Below are 16,754 nucleotides of genomic sequence, written 5' to 3' on the forward strand. Positions count from 1 at the left end.
AAAATGTAGCACTTACTCCCAAACACACGAAAGTATTTAACAGTAGGCTTTTTACCCTTTAGAATCTCATATGGAGTCTGATCTTTTTGGGTCTAAGGTAGACTCTATTGATTATGTGCCATGCAGTATTAACAGCTTCTCCCCAAAAATGTAGGGCTAGTCCCTTGCCATGAAGCATGGCTCTAGCCATGTCCTAAAGAATAAGATTCTTCCTTTCAACCACCCCATTTTGTTGAGGAGTGATAGGGGAAGAGAACTCATGTAGTATCTCTTCATCCATGTAGAAACTCTCAAGATTAAAATTTTCAAACTCTTTTCCATGATCATTACGCATTCTGGACACTTTGAGATTGAGTTCATTACTAAGCCGTTTACACAAAGATTTTATAAGATCACATGCATTAGCTTTTTCCCTAAGCAATTCTATCCATGTGAACCTCGAGAAATCATCTACCACAACCAAAATATACCGCTTATCTCCTAGACTCTCAGTCCTAGATGGTCTCATTAAATCCATGTGTGTCAATTCCAGGGGTCTTTTGGTCAGAATTTTAGAAGTCTTTTTATGGCTTCCCTTAAGTTGTTTAGCTAGTTGACATGGTCCGCACACAACATTTTCACTAGGACCTATTTTAGGTAAACCATCTACCAACTCCTTTTTAGCCAGCTGTACTAGACTCTTATAGTTTAAATGACCCAATCTTTTGTGCCAGAGTTCACTCACATCAATTTTTGCACTTCTACATACATAGTTAGAATTAGGTAGGACTCCATAACAGTTATCAGACGTTCTAACCCCTTCAAGGACCACCCCACCGGATGAATCATACACGGTACATCTCTTTTGCACAAAGCTAACATCAAAATCAACATCACAAATCTGACTAATACTTAACAAGTTCGACTTTAAACCTTCCACATAAAGCACATTTGAAATCACAAGTAATCCATGCATTTGTACAGTACCTTTGCCAAGAATAGGTGCAGAACCCCCATCTCCAAAGGTAACCATACCCCCATTGCATTCATCAAGAGTAGTGAATAAAGCCTTGTTACCACACATATGCCTAGAACATGCACTATCAAGGTACCACATTGCCTAACTTATAACATCTAGGCCTAGTGTGTCCTAGAGCTGCATAGTGGTGACAGGTGGGAATGAACCTAGGCTCAAAGGTACGTGTTTATGGGTATCTGGGCATGATATTCCTATGTGATTGATGACTCTGTTCCCTCGGAACATTCTTACCCTTATTTGGATTGCTGACAACGTTAGACTTCTTAGAGGCAGAAACAAATACAGTCTTAGATGGACCAACAACATGTGTATCATCCTCAACATATCCTAGACCTTTCCTATCTCTCGCAAGCCTATTCATTCCTAAAATATCATCCAATTTCTTAGTCCCACTTATGAAAGTCTGAAGATGAGCATTAGATTTCTCCAATTCACTAGTCAATGTCTTAACCTTGTTTTCTAACTTCTCATTGACACATTTTAACTCACTAACACTCTTAAGTAAATTCTGAAGATTACTAGCAAGTCTCTCTTTTTCTCTTTCAAGTTCATCAACCTTTTTGAGTAGGGCTTTATTGACCTTTTTGATTTTAAGACTCTCCTTGAACAAGAGTTGATAGGCCTCTTGTATGTCCATATCATCCTCATCCTCATTACTAGAATTATCGTTGTGAAGTTCTTCCTCAACCTTGTCACTCTCTTTATTAGATTCACTCTTAACAGTCGACATAAATGCCATATAGTTCCCTTCATCTTCACTACTAGATGATTCCTGCCTATCACTAGACTCAAATTCATTATCTGTAAGTGAAACAACTAAGGCCCTACCTTTTCCTTTTCTTTGATTCTTCTTATAACTAGGACACTCATTCCTATAGTGACCTATATCTTGACATTCATGGCACCTAACCAAACGTGGTTTATCACTAGAACTTTTATTGTTGAACCTTTCAATTTTTTCCTTTGAGAATCTGATAGGGGTTCCACCTTTTCTATCCAGAGGCTTTCTCCTATTCTTGAGAACCTTTTGAAATTTCTTAACAAAATATGCAATTTCATCGTCCCTAAGAGACTCAGTATCAGAAGATTCATCCTCTTTGATGGATTTTAAAGCAATGGACTTTCCTTTCTTAGGTTGTGTGATAGTGAGTTCATAAGTTTGCAAGGATCCTACAAGTTCTTCAATCTTAACTTCATCTAGATCCTTACTTTCCTCATTGGCGGTAACTTTAGGCCTAAATCTCTCGGGCAAGGACCTAAGTACTTTTCTAACAATTTTAGACTTGGGAATTCTCTCACCTAGATTGAAACTAGAATTAACAATATCATTTAGTTTTGCATAAAATTCATCAAAGGTTTTATCATCCTTCATCCTCACTTTTTCAAACCTAGAAGCTAGCTTTTGTAATTTCGAGTTCTATACAGTTTTAGTTCCCTCATGTGTAGTTTCAAGAATGTCCCAAACCTCTTTAGCAGTTTCGTACATTGACACTCTCTTAAACTCTTCGGGAGACACGGCCATAAACAAGGCATGGAGTCCCTTGCTATTCCAATTACACTCAGCTATCTCATCCTTAGTCCATAGTGATATATCAGTAAGATTAACAGTTCCTGATACGGTAGTGGAGGGAGGTTTCCAACCATTTTGTATATTCATCCAAACATGCTCATCTAGAGACTTAAGAAACGCACGCATTCTAACCTTCCAGTAAGCATAATTACTTCCGTCAAAATACGGAGGTACAAAAAGTGATTGACTCATCTAGATAACTATGGGTTAGGACTCGAGATTTGGCTCTAATACCACTTGAAAATACTATAGTTCAACCCAAACAACACGTAGAAGGGGGGTGAATAGGTGTTTATGGGGATTTTAACAATTCAATCAACTTACGCAACAAATAACATAAATTAAACTTTGTCCAGATCCATTCACATGATTTAACTACCTATGTTGAATTTCCAATTGAATTAAAAATGACAGAAAGCAATAAATAACTCAACAAATTGTTGACGGCGAAAACCTAACTGGGTAAAAACTCCGGGCACAAGCCAGTAGGGATTCACTATAGAAGATTTCAACTTACAGTACTCCAGACATGGTTGCATCTAACAACACTCTGACCTCCTTACTATATCAACCAAAGCTTTCCTGGATTCTGTAGATCTGTGCCAAAATCCCAGCTTTGTTCTTCTTCTATTTCCTGTAAATCAGCAAGAACTCCAGTTCTTCAATCAATCTCCTTCCCGGATCTTCAATCAGTCGATCTTTTGAAAGTAGTGAGGATTTTTGAAAGGTGTTTTGTTTTAAGAGGTGTTTGATGTTTTTCTTCAATAAGACATATGATGAAAAGAAGGAATTATGAAGTTGATCCTTTGGTTGAGAGGAAAAATCTTTCAATTGTGTTTTTCCAAAGGTTGTGTATGAAAAACGGGACTTTTGAATATATATGAGGTCGTTTTTGGTAGTATGGAGCGTCTAAAAATTGCAAGGAAGGAAAATTACCAAAAGCCGGATAGCACTATTGCTCGAGCGAAGTGCCGGCGAAACTCTAGCGACGTACTTTCACTGGAGCGAAGCAGTGGCAAAACTCTAGCGAGATAGGTTCTGTTATTTAGGCTCGAGCGAGGTCAGGGCGAAACTCTAGCGTGATCTTGCGCCGTTTTCATCTTCAAGGCACCAAACTTTACCCTAGACCTATACCATAATTTTTGCTAAATTGTACAACAAGTCCTTGAACTTTAAGACCTTTAAAAATTAGTCCTTGACTTTACAAACTTGATAAATTGGTCCTTTTGGTCACAGATTGGCAATTACAACATTTTCCTAACAGTTTCTATAATTTTTCCATTTTCAATTGTGGTTGGTGCAGATTTTTCTACTATTGAAGATCAACCACTTTCTGGTCTATTTGTTGTAATCTTTGTCGATTGTACCTCATCCTTTGTAGTTATGCCATGAATGCTTTGCTCTATCGACTTCTTTCGAAGTCTTTGTAGAAATGGAAGTCAAGGTACATATGCTTTAACGTTTATAGAGGCCCTAGGTGGATCGTTTTTCACTACTCTAATTGCCTTCGCTTGTTGCTTCGGATTTGTCATTGTATAGCTTGGCAATGATCCCTGTGGACATTCTATGAGTTGTTCAGCTATTTGACTAATTTGTATCTCTAACTTCTTGATAGATGCTTGTTGATTTTTAAATTTTGTGTCAATTTACTAGAATACCTTGTCAATCATCTGTATATATTGCTTAAACATCTTCCCCAAATTTGGCCTTCTCTCTTGCTGGAAATTGTTCCCATATGAGTTGAAATTACGGAAACCATTTTGAATAAAATTTACTTGTTTCTCCGAAGAAGCAAGAATCAAGCAATTTTATGTAGCACAATTTCTCTCACAATCTCACAAGTTGAACTAACCATCACTACATTTGCTCCACGTGTTTGCAATTTTACAAGTAATTTAACTTGCTTCGTCAAAGCAGCAATCTGTGCATTGGTAGATTTTGTACTGTCTAATTCATACATTCCAGTTGCCTTTGGTGGTACCACTCTTTCTGATGAGATCATTGAATGTGTAGTAGCAATTAACTCAAATTGGTCCATGGTTTCTTGCACTGCTTTTCCTATGATTGATCCACTAGGAGAGGCATCCATTTGAGATTTTGATAGTGGTGCAAGTCCGGCGTAGCAGTATTGCACTTTGTTTCCTATAGTGATTCCATGATTTGGACACTTTCTCATCAGCTCATTAAATCTATTAAATACCACATGATAGCTTTCTCCCTCTCTTTGTTGAAAAGTTTGAATTTCAATATGATTTTAGCTACTTTCGTCCGTGGGAAGAATCTGATACAAAATTTTCTCATTAGTTCTTCCTATGTAGTAATACTTCTATGAAGCTTCACATCTAACCACTCGAATGCAACATCTCAGTGTAAATGGGAATAATCACAATTTAATAGCATCTTCATTAACTCCCAGAGCTTGAAAGTTTTGACAGTTCCTAAGAAATGGTTCGAGTTTTCATGAGGAAGCTCGTAGAATTTGAGAGTATTGCTCTTCAAGGTAATCCAATCTAGCCTGATCTAAAAATTATTCACTCCAAAATCTAGATACACAACACTGGAGCACGCGGGTGCTACTATAGGTGTCAAAAACATTGAGACTGACAAATCTCCTTCATTTATTTCCCCTTTCTCATGCTATTGTTCTTGTGGTGCTGCTACTCTTTCAGCCACTTGTCCAATTGGCTTAATAGGAATAGGAATATGTTGATTATCAAGCATTTGATATTGCTATTTTTGTTAATATTCTCTGCGTCTTCATCTGAAAGTACGTTCTATTTTCGAATCAGACGGTTCAAGATCATCACCTTGGGTACGAAACATAAAATGAACACCTTTTTTTCTATAAATAAAAGAAAATAAACAATCAAATAACAGTTAAAAACAAAATAAATTAAGAATAAAATAATAGTCCTCGGCAATAGCGTCAAAAACTTGTTGTCGATTTTATATCCCGTAAGTGTACGAATCGTAACAAGTACTAAAGTGGACCTTTTGAGTCAAGATTATCATTCGCACGAGGACTACACTTTAATACTCAAATTATTATTTCTAACTTCTATTTGATGAAAATAAACAAGAACAATGATTGATTATGATTTTGAATCTAATTACCTAACAATACGTGGATGTATACAAAGAATGATTGAGAATTCAATTAATAAATGGATATTAGGATGGAACAATTTCACTTATCGATCATCTTAAAATCTTAAATCAAGATTGATAAAATCTAAGGTAGTGTTCGGTCGAATTCTCCTATCGTATTCAATTTACCCCTCTCAAGTTCTCATTAAGCCTATTTAACCACTTCAATTTCATATCTCTATGCGAATCAAACATAGTTAAATGAAAATGATAGTTCAAAGAATTCATTTATGATCGTAATAATTAATACAGGCTTCTCTACAAACTAGTGCTAGTTTATAGTCGATAGCTCGACTCTACCGTGTTTGCTTCATTCAGGTGCTTTGAGGTGAAGGTGGACTTGTCCCTGGATAGTTCGTCGCTTCAATAATGTTTAAGCCTTTGTCCATTAATTGTGAAGGTCTCCTCACTTTTGTGGTTGATCTCTACAGCCCCATATAGTAGTACCTTTATAACAGTGTATGGATTTGACCACCTTGACCTCAATTTTCCCGGGAAGAGCTTGAGCTTAGATTTATACAATAGCACTTTCTACCCCACTTCACACTTTCACCTCTAAATATGCATATCTTGCCACTTCTTGGTGCATTCCTTGTAAAGTTTTGAATTTTCATACACTTCCATCTAAAACTCATCCAACTAATTAAGTTGTAGCAAATGATTTTCACCGGTCGTCTTCAAATCCAAGTTCACTTTTTCATTGCCCAATAAACTCGGTGCTCTAATTCAAGTGGCAGGTGGCATACTTTGTAACGACCCGGGTCTCTGTACCCAAGCCGTTAGCTTACATACTGTTTGCTTCGGGTGGGCCTTACGCCCACTTATCCCTCACGGCTTTCTGTCGCATCTCCCAGGATTCAAAACTCATGACCTTTCCCTTAAATAAGATTTAAGTTGAATCCTGGCACCAATTGGACAACTTGCCCAATTGGTACCACGATTCAACTTTAGTCTTTCTTATGTAGAGGTCAAGAGTTCGAATCTTGGGAGACGCGATAGAAAGCCATGAGGGGTAAGTGGGTGTAAGGCCCACCCAAAGCAGACAGTATGTAAGCTAACAGCTTGGGCAAGAGGTCCGGGTTGTTACAAAAAATGCACATTTTTTGTAATGACCCGGGTCTCTATAACCAAGCCGTTAGCTTACGTACTGTCCGCTTCGGGTGGGCCTTGCGCCCACTTATCCCTCACGACTCTCTGTCGCATCCCCTAGGATTTGAACTCTTGACCTCTACATAAGAGAGACTTAAGTTGAATCCTGGTACCAATTGGTACCAGGATTCAACTTAAGTCTCTCGGCCCACCCGAAGCGAACAGTACGTAAGCTAACGGCTTGGGTACAGAGACCTGGGTCATTACATGCTTTCCTAAAGACTAGGTAGTATGGCGACATACCTATAGGTGTCATGAATGCAGTTTTGTAAGCCACAACGCATCGTCTAGCTTCTTAGACCAATCTTTCCTTGAAAAACTCATTGTGACCTCAAGTATCAGTTTCAATTCCATATTAGAGACTTCAACTTGCCTGTTGGTTTGAGGATGATATGGAGTAGCTACACATTGTATGGCACCATATTTACTCAATAATTACTCAAATTGGTGATCGTAGAAATGTTTGCCCCTTAACTGATGATAGCCCGTAGTATGCCATAGCGGGTAAAGATGTACTTTTTTAGAAATCCAATTACTATCTTATCAGTGTTGTTTGGTAATGCAACTATTTCCCCAACTTGGATACATAGTCAACTACCACTATAATGTATTGATTGGAGGAAGATGGAGGAAATGGTCACATGAAGTCAATCTCCCAGACATCAAACAACTCCACTCCAAAATCTTATCTAGAAGAATCTCATTTTTCCTTGAGATGCTCCCAGTGCGTTGACATCTATCATACCTTTTGACAAACTTAAAAGCATCCCGAAACAAGGTAGGCCAGTAAAATCCAAACTGTAGAATCTTAGTTACTATCTTTGAAGCCCTAAATGTCCTGCATATATAGATGAATGGCAATGTTCAAGTATTCTAGGCACTTCTTCCTCTGGCACACAACGCAGAATGATCTGATCTGTCCCTCACCTAAAGAGAATGTAATCCTTCCAAAAGTAGTACTTCCACTCAACCAGGAACTTTTTACTCTAGTAACTTGAAAAATCAGTGGAAAAATAGACTTGGCCAAATTGTTCACAACATCTACGTACTAAGGTGCTCCCTCCACACTATATATCTGTTCATCTTGAAAAATTTCATTGATTTCTACTGACTTTTCTGGCTCTTTAGGCTCCAATCGAGATAAGTGATCTACCACAACGTTTTCACTGCCTTTTTTTCTCTGGTTTCAATTTCAAACTCTTGCAGCAATAAAACCCAATGGATCAATCTTGATTTGGCGTCCTTCTTTGTCATCAAATATTTTAATGTAGCTGATTTGTGTGGACTATGACTTTTGACCCAATGAGATGTTACCTGAATTTGTCAAATGCATACACTATAGCCAGGAGCTCCTTCTCAGTAGTTGCATAATTAAGCTATGTGTCGTTCATGATTTTGTTTGTATAGTAGATCACATGGATGATTTTGTTTCTCCACTATCCCAATACGATCCCCAGATGTGATCACTGGTATTACAAATCAACTTAAAGGACAATTCCTAGTCTGGTGCAACAATTACTGGGGTTGAGGTAATTTTTTCCTTCATCAATAGGTTGCATAGCGGTTTAGTGATTTTTGAGAAGTCCTTAATGAACCATTTGTGAAACCTGACATGTCTCAGGAAGCTTTGAAAACCTTTGACTAATGTTGGTGGCAATAATTTTTCAATGACCTGAATCTTTGCTCTGTCTACCTCAATTTCCTTTGCTGAAACCCAATGTCCCAGTACAATACCCTCTTGTACCATGAAGTGGCATTTCTCTCAATTAAATATCAAATTTGTTTCCTTGCATCTTTGTAGGACCAAATTCAAGTGCTCCAAGCATTCATCAAATGAAGGCCCAAAAATTGAGAATCATCCATGAACACTTCTATGAACTTTTCAACCATTTCGGAGAATACTGCCATCATACATCTCTAAAATATGGTAAGAGCATTGCAAAGACCAAAAGGTATCCTAGGTTGGCAAAGGTACCATAGGGACAAGTGAAGGTAGTCTTTTTCTGATCATCTAGCATGACTGGTATCTGACTATCCATCGAGGAAGTAATAGTGTGGGTGACCTGCCAATCTCTCCAGTATCTGATCAATAAATGGGAAAAGGAAATCGTCTTTTTGTGTAGCTACATTGAGTTTGTGATAGTCAATGCAAACTCTCAATCTTATCACTGTTCTAGTAGGAATTAACTCATTCTTCTAATTCAGCACTACGGTGATTCCACCCCTCTTTGGCACAACCTGAACTAGGCTGATCTATGTACTATCTAATATCGAGATGCCGGTATCTAGAAGCTTTAATACCTCTGCCCTAACCACTTCCTTTATATTAGGATTTAACCTTCTTTGAAAGATACTCGGCCAAAAATTCTTCTCCACGAGAATCTTATGCATGCATAGCAAAAGGTTGATCCATTTGATACCTGCTATGGTCCATCCAATTGCTCTTTTATTTTCCCTGAGTATCTAAAGCACTCTTTCTTCTTCCACGTTGCTGACTGTGTTCAAAATAGTCACTGGAAGTGTATATGACTCCCTCAAGTAAGCATATCTAAGATAAGATGGCAGTTGCTTAAGTTCCAATTTAGGTGGCTACTAAATGGATTGTAGTGGCTTTCTGGGTCATGTTCCAAGCTCCTCAAAGTGCAGTTTGCACTATTAGCGTGTGTAAGGTGGATTGGACTCCAAGAACATTGCACAGGTCTCAATCTCAAGAGAATCAAAACGTGTTTATTGAGAATGTGTAATACACGCCTCGAATGCATCTGATGGGTTGTGAAGTAGAAATGTATCGTGAATCACCTTTTCCAATTATATCAATCTGAAAAGCAGCTGTCTGACTTTGTAGGAAACTTCATATCCTCGAAGACATTAAAAGATATATGTTTCTTGCTAAGTCTCAGAATTAACTGTCTCTTTTGAAAATCAATCAGAGCACTACCGGTTTCCAAGAACAGTCTGCCCAAGATCAATGGAACATCTTTGTCTTCCTCCATATCCTAGAAAATTAGCAAGGAATATAAACTTTTCCACCATGATTAGTACGATTTCTACTATCCCTCTTGTATGTGTTGAAGAACGGTCAACTAGTTTCAGTGTCACCGTGGTTACTTTCTTTCATTTCGAAATGTGGGACGACAATAGAGGTTCTCGCTTTCAGAGTTTAGGTACGGGGTCATCTTCAGTCAACTATTTTTCTTTTCATATTTTGCAAGAGTCCAAGTCATGAGGAATGACTTTTTTTTTTGGAAGAAGTAGAGCAAGAACCACATTCCTTGAAGTATACCCAAAAGGTAGCACTTTCTTTATCCCTTAGTCTAACTTTCTAAAAAATAGATATAGGCATTAAATTAATAATTGTACCAAGGTCACACAAAGCTTTATCTTATATTGCTTATATTGCTGTTCCATATTATGCTTTTTCAACCTTTGGGGGGATAGAATGGGTGGCTCATAAGGGTTGACTAGAATGGTTGCCTTATCCTGTGATGTCTTTGAACTCTCATTTGGGGTGGATTCCCTTGTCTGTTTGTCCAGCTCTACACTCTATTCTTCTGCAAAAGGTATTTTCTTTTTATTTACACCCAGCCTCTTGATGTATATTTTAGGTAGTTGCATCTCACTTTGAGTTGTAATTGCCTTAGCATGTTCCTTTGGATTGATTTCAGTATTGCTGGACAAACTACCCGGTGCTCTACCAGTCAAAGTAATTGCCATTTGTTCCATTTAAGTTTCCAGATTTTTGATGGTGACATTTTGATCTTGAAGAGTGGATTTCGTTTTCCTCATGAACTGATTGTTGGCTTCCATGTATTAATTAGTCCTTTCCATGAACTTTTCGAACATATCTTCCAATTGAGGGTTTTTCTCTTACTGTTGAAACTGACCTACGGCTTATTTTGATTTTTATTGCTTCAAGAGAAATTAGGATTTTTTTTTCTAGCTCGAAGTATATATATCTCCAAAAGGATTGTTCTGTTGGCATTGTCCCCATTGAGGAAAATCTGCTTGTTCCATTCTTCATGCTAAAGACGAGGTGTTCTACGGTTGTATGATTAGCTCCACATTCCTCACAACTAGGCTTCTTAGTCTATGCTGCATTTGCTGATTGTGACATGCTTTCCACTTTATGAAACAAAGAGTCAATCATTGTAGATAGAGCTAAATACGCAACCACTTCATACACACTTGGTGTATTCTTTTGAACTGCTCGATCCGATGTCCACATAACTGATGTAGTAGCCATTGTCTCAAATAGTTTCAATGCCTCATCAATAATTTTTGTGGACAGTGACCCGTTAGATAAGGGATCAACCATGCTTTTGAAGGATGGAAGTAATCCCGTGTAGAAATACTGGTCCTGGAGTCCTTTGCTGATCTCTTAATGTAGACACTTTCGAAGTATGTTCTTGAACCTATTCCAGGCTTCATCAAAAGACATAGAGTTGCCTTGATGGAAAACAAAGATCTCATGCTTTAGCTTTGCAATCTTGGTGGGCGGGAAGAACTGGGTGCAAAATTTTTGTGCTAAGTCACTCCATGTGGTGATGCTGGCTAATGGTGCAAAATTTCTGTGCTAAGTCATTCCAGCCATTCAATTGCTTTATCTCGTAATGTGTGTGGGAACAACCTCAACCTGATAGCGTCGTTTGAGATACCGTAACATCTAAAGTGTTGGCACATCCCCAAGAAATAAGTGTGCAAAAACACAATTCTCGGCACTGTTAGATTCACATGGAACGGATATTATGAAGGTAAAGTTACCGCCATCTTTTCTTCTGGAGTAAAATTAACTTTTTATCGATTTGTTATTTGTTAAGCATGTGTTTCTAAAGAGATGACACAAGAAGTCAAATTTGTAGCCTTTCACCTTTTATCCTCCATTTAGTCATGAAGGATAATGCATATTTTAGAATCTTAAAGCATAAAAATTTTTGGCCATGACAAGAAAAATGAAAGCATGCTTTATTGTCACTTTGAGATAATTGATACATAAGAAAGTAGGCAATTTAAAAAATGAACGGAAATAGTTAGTCGAAAAGTGTCGCTTATACAACTTCAATAATTAATTGAGTGAGTAGGTTCGGTTAGGATCTTCAATAGAATTGTTGTAATCTGTTACACTTGCTGCAAAATTATACACAACTAAATATAAATAATCTTGCATTGATATGAGATTGAATATTGATGCTACTAGAATTTGAAATGATCATCTGTTGAGGTTTTGGAAGATTCAGCTGTCTCCCAGTTGCACTCAAATTCTGCATAGTCGCTAACTTCTCTGCTCCTATTATTTTCACTACTTAGTAGAACTCTCTGGACAAAGAACGACAATCTAGAAACCTAACAAATGGATGATAAATTGTTTCCTAGAGGCGTTTCAACAAGAATCGTCACATTTTGAATTGATTACCCTTGGCCATGCCACTTTCTCCTCTTGGCATATGTCATTCTTATCGAAGTCCTAACACATAATTTGCAACTAGAGACTTATCTCCATTTTTTGATTTTATAGATATGTCAATATGTTTTAGAGTATGGGGAGCATTTTTTGCAAAAACTTTTGTCAGATGCTAATGCAAGATTTTGATTTATGCCTGACAGCATTTTTCAAACCCCTGAGCCAGTTCATGTGTCAAATCCAATGCCAACAACTTTGAAAACTCAGGCTCCACCTCCTGCTCCAACTCTAGTTATTCAATCTTCGTCTAATATTATTGGTGTAGGTAAGTGCAAAAGTATGAAGTATTTTTTATTTTTAAACTAAGTTGAAATTGTATTTTATATTTCATCAGTTAAAGCATGAATGCTTCTATATCAAACAACCAGTTAAAACTGCAACATTTAAGTTTAGGAAAAAAAATGATAACAAATTAAAACTCTAACCATGCCAAATGTATAGTGCACAAGAGTATGACTTGATGACCTTATTATTAAGAAGGAAGACTCTAATCATCTTTCGAACGGAAAAGGTTAATAATAATAGGAGGTTTATGACACATTATACACATTGTCAATAACTCATACATTAATATCGTACAGCGGTGACGAATTTAGTAGCATATTGTAATATGAGATATAATCTATCACCCAATCTATCATTTACTTTTTGTCATAAACAATGAAAAAATAAGTGAAACTGATGATGGATTTAATAACATTTGTCATAGTCATATGCTATTGATAATTTTTATTATCTATTTTATTATTTTTAAGGTTATTGAAATTTAATAGAACACCAAACCAAAGTACAGTATTTATAATCATCTTGTAAGGAAAGAAAATTATATTATGTTAACGTGTATTATAGATATTTATCATTTCTTTTTACATGATCATTTTTATTATTAAATAATCCAATTACTGGAAAAGATCCATTGTATTGGAAATTAAGTAATTCTTCGAGACACACGTTAATAATATTTTCGTGTAAATTTTCGAAACTTGAACTCGGAACTACATCAAAAGTAGGAAAATTCATTTAGATCAACACAAAAATTGTATGCTTCTTTTATCTATGCATTCATCTTCTTATTAACTTTCCCCCATGTTAATCATTAATTTTATGTAATACCCCAAACTTCACGTTATACATTTGGCCAATATGATTCATGCATTTCATTCTAATTACATTATAATTTGCATCAATTTCCTAATTGCTTTCTCTTAAAACGGTGCATTCAATCATTGAGGGTTTAGAATCTTTACATGGTGATAATCTTTGACTCCTCGACCGAGGTGGTGAATTTTATATTGAGCTATGACAGAAAATTAGGTTAACTAAATGTTGAAAATTGGTTTGGTAAGTAAATGAAAATCGAGAAGGTTGGAAATTAGTATTGACAAAGATTCAAGCTTTCCATTCGGTTGATCGAGGTCACCTTAAACCCTAGATAGGTAATTGACATATTTGGGACATGAGGCATGAAATGACATGATCACAATGCAATAATATATGTCTCATATGATGTTATAAATATTGAGGTGCAAATTGTAGAAATCGGTTGACAATTGGGTGTCAATCGGATAAGAAATTAAATAAACGGTTGAGAAATTCCTTTATAAAATAATTTGGGATCTGAGGGAAAGTGAAATAGATTGTAAACACATCAAAATAAGCCAATGACACTTGATTTGTACCTACAAGGATAGATATAAAATCAGATTTTTACTACAAATAACTACCTCATGCTTGGGATATTTGTTACTTTAGCACCCAAGTCCTTTGAGCCTCAGGCATCAATCTCGTGCTATAATCCATAAGTATTTAATATAGGATGGATACAAAAATAATGGTAGAAAAGTCAAGTATTGCAGCCAAATGCCAGTTCCTGCTTATTATTCACCAAGGTTGCTTGACGTGGCTGCATCCCATAATATCCTTAATCCTTGAGAAATATGCATGACCTCAACCACTTAAAGACCACTCATTTAACTCCTAGATAATATATTAACTCCCTTAGCTCGTCAAAGAAAAATAGAAACAAGAAGTTGGAATTTCTGGATAGCTTTGTTGCTTCACGGTTTTGAGGTTTGTATCCATTATTTCTTAAGAATTTGATAATTTCTTGAACATCTGAACTTTATCGTGATTAGGTTGGAGTGTTATTAATGATATTATGATGCCAAAATAGGGGCAATTAATTAGAAGAATTTGAAAGAAAGTAATCTGGACAGAGATGAGGATTTGGTAGATTTGAATGGTTTAAACTTTGATTTTGGATAATACTTAAGATATAACTTGTATCTATGTAACTGAATGTTGTTATATGAGAGTTAGAAGAATAGAAATGGTCTTCTAATAGCCTGGGATCTGATTGGTGACATGCTAGTAAAATGGAAATCGAAAACAGTTATAGGAAAACAAAACTGCCTGATTTGGTGTGGTGAAAAAGGATGATTTTTGAGGCTGAAAACACTTCATTTCTCAAAAAATTTAGATCATGATTACCTTCACATACACGTTATAGAAGTGTGGTAAAAATTTGGGAATCGTTGGATATAGTTAAGGGGGGTGAAAAAAGATTAGAAAAATAATTGGACAGTAATAGAAATCTGAAAATAGATTCTGCTCATTTGTGTTTTGTGATTTCAACCTTTACATATCCATTAATTATCTCTTGGCCCTAGAAAATAGATTCTAATGAGTTCTATGTTGTCGACAACAATTGGATGATGTTGACGTTCATAACAGGACTCGAGAAATAGCGAGATTTATGGAACTTGTTTGTAATGCCATCGGTAACTTGAAATAATGACTTCGTCTAAATTGTTTTGGCGTGAATGGACATATTTTGGGATTATGTGTGTTAAGGTTATTAAATAGAGGATTGTCTTTAATGTTAGATGGTAATACTGGTGATTTTTCGACGTTGAGCAAAAAAGGAAATTGATATACACTCCGTAGGAGCTTGCACACACAAAGGCGAAAGGTAAGTAAAAATCCATTTCCAAATACAATGTGAGAACCTAGTATTTGTGATATGGTAATGTTGGAATATTTACATAACTTTGATAAGAGGCCTATAGCACATCATATGATGGTTATGATCGTTGAGTATGAGGTTGCGGAACCTATTGACATCGATTTTCATTAAATATGTCATTCATGAACATTTTCATATGGATGCACGACATGTGATCATGGTTGAAAATCCTACATGCAAAACATGATTTCAAAGTGATTTTTCTTTATAAATGTTTTATTGACCACTACTAGGGCACCGAAGCATGTGAGGCATGCTCATGTGATATGTTTGGCATCACGGGTGATACTTTCTGAGTGATTGCAAAGGTAAACAGTGGATGGCCTTTTGGTGATCACGGGAGGGCGGACCACTCAACTGTACCCTTGTGATATTATGATTATTGGCGCTGCCAGGTGGGAGACTTCTTGAGTGATCATAGGGTAGTTAGGGGATGGGCCTCTAGTGGTCATGAGAGGATGGTCCACTCATTGATGTCAATTTCATATTGATCATTTGATTATTGATATTGATATTATGCAGAGCTCTATTGTAATACAATAGTTTAATTAAAAGAAAAGTCAAAAGTAATAAAAAAAAGGAGGAAAATGGCGACTTAGGCAGTGGATATATATATCCACCAAACTCAAAATAAATCCATTTCAATACATAAAACACACACTACACACGAAGAAGCCGAGAGCAAAGAGAAAGAGAAAGGAAAAGAGGAAAAAAAAAAGAATTTTTTTCCAGCATGTTAGACAATAAGTTCTTCTACTATTAGGCTTGAATTCTTCAAAGTTAAAGGTACGTAAAAAGTTAATTATGTTTAATTTTATAGATGTTCAATTGTTAGATTAAATTCAACTTTATTGAACAGGTTAAGTATAATAAGCAATGAAATTGAGTAAAATAAAAGAAAAATTAGTCTCAGTGATTAAATAGACTTTAAAAACCCCTTAAATGTGAAATGATAAAGTTTGGATATTGCCTATTTAATTATTGAAGTTACTTTAAATAATTAATTGTTGATTTAAAAATTATATCATATTTCGGGCGACAATACGAATATCGAGACATCTTATCAACCAAGTTGATTTTGGCGTACATAGTTCTGTGAGTGGAAAAATATAAATATTTTTAAAGTATTTATAAATTAAGTACATTAGTAAAGTATGTGAAATTATGTGTTCAATTTTTTGATTATTATATAAATCTCTTTTATAATGATATATGTGAAATCTCAAAGATTATTTATGGCACATTTGTGGTATGTGAGACATTTTTCCACTCCATTCGTTCTCGGAGGGAGTGAAAGACCCGTGACGAATGGATCCTGACCTGACATTAATCTTGATCGTATACATATAGTTCACAAAGGAGTCTTGGCTGTGTTCTAGAATTGATT

Source organism: Olea europaea, chromosome 21, assembly GCF_002742605.1.
Source record: "Olea europaea var. sylvestris chromosome 21, O_europaea_v1, whole genome shotgun sequence".
Classification (NCBI taxonomy): Eukaryota; Viridiplantae; Streptophyta; class Magnoliopsida; order Lamiales; family Oleaceae; genus Olea; species Olea europaea.